The following is a 5466-nucleotide window of genomic DNA, read 5'->3' as shown; positions in this document are numbered from 1 at the left end:
ATATATGTATGTATGTATATATATATATATATATCATCGAATGTCTCACAACCAACACCATTAATTATTCACACATACACATGTATATACATATACAATTTCTCCTACATATATTGTCTTGGTGCCTCTGGAGCACGATGACAAGTGGTTCATGGGGGCGGTAGCAGGTAATAGTATTCTCCTTTGGAATCTATGACTTGGTTGAGCAAAAATCCGGCTATTTCCTCTTGAATTGCTAGTATGCGGTCCGATGGTAGGAGCTTATTCCGTACCTCTCTGAACTGTTAAGAAGGATCAATATGCATGTGTGTTAGTTGTGTGACTAGATATCGATAATGGTGTGAATAGTGTTTTGACAAACGCACCCAATCCTGTCTATCAGATCTGCTCCTTTCGGACGTTATCATGCGAATATTCTCGCAAACGTAGAATGCACACAGATTATTCCCCGGCGCCTGCTTCAGGGCCTTTACGAGAATGGAATTGAATCATATAATGATTAATCAAACATGATAATTAATTAATGATATCGAAACAAGAATTAAAGAGATGGTAGCTAGCTAGTACTACTTAATTACTTACCTTTGGTCGATGCCAAAACAATTTTTTTTCCAGTCGCCTGGAGTCACCTTAATGAACTTTGCTCATGCCCTGCCCGCCGGCAAAGAAAATTAATAAAGGGGTTATTAAATAGTTCATATCGGGAAATGACGAACTAATAATAGACCGAGATATATATAGTTAATAATGATTGAAATTACCTGTTGACTATCCCCTTCACGATGGTGTAGTCACTTTCTTCTTTAAGTAGCGAGTCCAGTGATTTAACTTTTCCTTCGTCAAGTTTAATGTCTATCAAGACCCAGTACCAACTGCATGCGCACACGTTTGCATGTCTTAATTAAGCGGGCATGTGCATAAAATTAATTAACTACCGTAAACCATATACACTTAATTATTAACATCTAGCTAGCTAGTAAGCAAAAAAAGAATTTGTAGTACAAGACAGTGTGACTCACGGGAAGTTGTAAGGTAGTAGTATATCTTCATTGCTATTGAGGCGCTTCAAGAACTCTAGCATGCTTTCCTCTACACCTTCTTGATAAAATGGAAGCTTCCATATGTCCTCATTAATGGTATTTGGGTCAATGAACCCAATGCCATAGCGTCCAGTTTTTTTCATTTCATACATCTTCATTCTGCATATAATACCACAGAAAAGAATATATAGTGAGGATAATTACATGTAATGATTGATCAAAATTATCACTACATAACTAGCTTGAGACTTAAATTACAGAAAGAAATCACTTACAGACAATAGCAACTAGCGATAGACTTGTCGAGTGCGTCTTGATTGTATAACTGAAATAGTTCTGGATACTCAATTGCCAGAGCTTTCTCATGGTAATAATGCTCCTCCTTGACATTCACCATGAGGGACACTCGATTGGAAATCTTGGTAATGTTTATGTATCATTGATGCAATTCATACATTCTCGTTGGGAGGTCCTTGACCTTGTCTGGATGGACCAAAGGTTGGCCCCGGACATATTTCTATTTTATTTCCGATTCTCTAAGCGGAGACATGGGCTCGATTTCGAGGAGTTGTCCAATAGAGATCTTGAACATTTCAGCCTGCATTATATGCTCCTCCGTTATTACCACATCGCCCTGCTGGGGAATACTAATGGTTTGCCCACAATAATATTTGGCGCGCGTACTCCTCTCATGTGTTGTTGGCACAACAAGCGGGGGATCGCTTGCGCCGCCTGTTCTCCCAGCTGCGGAACGATTTTCCCACATTTTTTGCCAGCTACTTATTGGCTCGAGCTCGAGCTCGCTTCCTTCTATAGCCGTGCTCGATGTAGCTTCCTGATTTGACGCTCATAGTCTGAGTCAACAGGCTTGTGAGCTGGTGCTCTAGCCATACGAATGAAGTGGTCAATCGTTTTCTCAGGCACTTTCTCCTTTGGCGGCGGTGCCGGTTTCGGTCCAAAATGGACGTCCACTTGGGCCTGCACTATGGCTGCGTTTTGCTCCTCGGTCATGTCATAAGGCCTCTGAGGAAGAGGAGCGAGGCTTGGACCATATTTATATCGCTTGTCTCCGCCTGTACTTCCTGTACTACCTCAACTCGTACCGCTACACACCATAGCTGCGGCGTGTCTCTTCTGCGGTTGCAGAGACGACGGAGACGGCTGACGTGGCTGACGCTGTGCCGGACTTGAAGCAGGAGGAGTGGCTTGACGCTGTGCCAGACATGAAGGAGGAGGAGTCTGCTCAAGCGTTCGGGGACTTGAGGAGGTGGCGGACTTCGAGGAGGAGTCGGCTCACGCGTTTGTGGACTTGGAGGAGCGGGAGTCTGCTGACTCGGTGGCGAACTTCGAGGAGGAGTCGGCAGATGACGCGGTGTCGGTGGACTTGGAAAGATGATGCAATCCTTTCTCCATAGGATGATACGATGTACGACATCTCCCAGTGTGCGCTCGCCGTCACCTCCAGCAATGTCAAGTACTAGCATCGAATATGGCTCCACCACTTCATCAACCATGACACGAGCATAGCCCTCTGGAATCGGGATGCAATGGAAGGTTGCTTCAGGGGTAATTGTGAAAGCAACGCCGTCCGCTACCTTCATGGATATGTTCTTCATTTTGGAGTGTAGCTCACAGTTAGTGTTCTCTATGATGTCATCCACAGGGTGGTATGTATCCAGCAGTGTGTCGCCCGGGGCAGAACCAACGCTGCTTCTCGGCATGGATGGTACGGTGCTATCCAATGATGGACGATCATCCGCTTGCTGCTGCCGCTACTGAGACCCCCTTTCCTGGCTAAGTCAGTCGATCTGCTGCTGCTGCTGCTGGAATTTGAGTGCCAAGTCCGCGTGCCTTGCTTCTAGGCCTTGAAGGCGTTCTGCGTCCTGCTTCCTCTGCTCCTCCTCCAGCTTCCTCTTCTTCTCCTCCTCCATCTTCTTTCTTGCATGAGACATGTAGTCGTCATTCCAGTCCGAAAAGCACTCATACCAGGGAATAACGCCCATGCCTCATGTTCTTCCCAGGTGTTCAGGATTTCCCAGGGCGCGCGTAAGCTCGTCGTTCTCTCTGTTGGGCGTGAACACCCCCGCTCGAACTTCTTCTATTGCGTCAAGTATCTTTTGTTCGGCTCCTTTTAGACTTGCCTTCTTTGAAACCAGGTCTGTCTTCGGGTCCAACGCCCCCCCCCATGCGCATAGAACCAAGTTCTGCACCTGGGGGGCCAGCTCCTAGTAATCGGAGTGACCCCTGCACCCTCCATCTCTTGCTCAGACTTATCCCACTTAGGCATTCCCACCGTGTAGCCACCTGGACCCAGCCTATGGAATTGCGTCTTTTTTGCGGCATTGGCCTTGTTTTTTATCGACCGTTCCTTAGATATTTCTGAGTCCTTGAATTTCATGAAATCGTCCCAGTGTTCTCTTTGCTTCTCCAGTCTTCCCGTGAATTCTGGAGTCTTCCTTTTTGCAGCGAGGTAGTTGGCCCATACAGTTTTCTTGTGGGTGTTGAATGCAATTGTCATCTTCTTAAGAGCAGCGCCCTTCACTTTGTCCACATCTGCTTTAGTGAAATAATCTGGTAGGGTGAAATGTTCCATCAGAGAATCCCAAAGGTCTTGTTTGGCTCTGCTGTCGACCCAAGTAACACCTGGACGTTTTGTCTTTGGCTCTTTCCGTTCTTGAATGGAGATCGGGAGTTTGTCCTTCACAAGAACTCCGCACTGACGAGTACACTTGTTTGCAATGTTCTTAGGCGATCGAGGTTCGCCACTAGGTTTGACGGAGTCGATGTTGTACTTTACACCATCCTTCAACAATCTGCTCGGGCCTCGCTTTGTCCTGCTGTCTGTAGAAGTAGATTTGCTCGACCCGGAGGGCTGAAAAGAAGGAAGATCGATTCGTTCATATATCTTAAAATAAAAAAAACATGTGATGATCACCAGATGCCTGCTTATATAAATATACCTCGCCGGTAGTCTTTGTTATTTGAAGATCAGCATTCTTTGTGTCATCATAAACATTGTTTGTGTCATCATAATCAGAATCATAGTTCATGACTTCATCAGCTCGGTCGTCGAGATCGAATATCTTTTCATCACCCTCTCTGGTATTGTTCAGATATTGGGTGCCGTCATCTGCTTCATTCAGATCATCTAGCCTGCCAGGCTGCGTATGATGTCGAACAATTCCTCTTCTCTGTCTCTGCCGGTATTGTCCGCCATAGCTTTTACTTAACTAATACAGAAGAAATATAGAACAATTTAATATTCAAATTAATTACAATGCATGGACGCAATCAATAAGGAAAAACTGAATCATATAGTACATAATATATATGCATCATCTCGATTAATATATATAATCTCGAATAAAGCATCTCAAATATTATATATCGAATACATCACTGGCTAGGTACCTAATAAAGATCGAGTACTACAAAAGAATCTAGGGTGCCACTCGCGATTCCTGGGGCGCGGGTGGTGGACACCCAAAGAGAAGGAACCATGAGAGGATCATATCTCCGGTCATCTGCCCAAAGAACCTGCCAAGTAGTGGAGAACCTGACGTCGTCCATAGCAGCCATGTAGCAATGGACGTGCTCGTCTTCCTCCCTGACACGGCGACGCACCACCTCTGGCGGGGCCGGCTGCCTCTGCACCGACTGTGGCCCACACGAACGCCACCAAAGGAGATCAGGGTCGAAGATGGGACCCGAGGCCGGGTTCCTCACCAAGCGGCGCCCCCCTCTAGGTAGCACCATCAGTGCCAGCCCGGCGGAGCCCATTCCCGGACATGGGTCCTCTGAAGCATGACATCGTCACGAACGGGTCGACGGCGAGGATGCGGGCCTGGCATATCGTTGAGAACAAATACTATATACCCGCAAAAAGTAACATTAATCTAACATTCTATATGCAAATTCTAACAATTTGACATTAATCTAATTCATCTAACTAAAACTAATTCTAAAATTTCTAACATTTCTGATTATATAACTAAGATTTCTAATATTTCTATAACTAAAAAACAGAAAAATTGCTAACATTTTTATAAATATTTCTATAACTAAAAAACAGAAAAAAATTATAACATTTCTAATATTTCTATAACTAAAAAACAGGAAAAATTTATAACATTTCTATATAACTAACATTTCTAAAAATATTTCTATAACTACAAAACAGAATAATTTCTAACATTTCTATAACTAAAAAACAGAAAAAATTCTATAACTAAAATTCTATAATGTGTGTGTGTGTACGTGTGTGTGTAGTGTGTAATGTGTGTGTGTGTGTGTGTGTGAACATGGCGGCCGGGGTGAGCTCACCGGCGAGGCGACGACAGGGCGAAGGGACGGGTCGGCGACGACGGGGCGACGGGATGGGGCGGCGACGACGGGACGGGCCGGCGACGACGGGGCGGGGCGCGGC

This window comes from Triticum dicoccoides, chromosome 2B (genome assembly GCF_002162155.2).
Source record: "Triticum dicoccoides isolate Atlit2015 ecotype Zavitan chromosome 2B, WEW_v2.0, whole genome shotgun sequence".
Taxonomy (NCBI): domain Eukaryota; kingdom Viridiplantae; phylum Streptophyta; class Magnoliopsida; order Poales; family Poaceae; genus Triticum; species Triticum dicoccoides.
The sequence above is the reverse complement of the archived record's forward strand: the minus strand, read 5'-3'. Positions refer to the sequence as shown.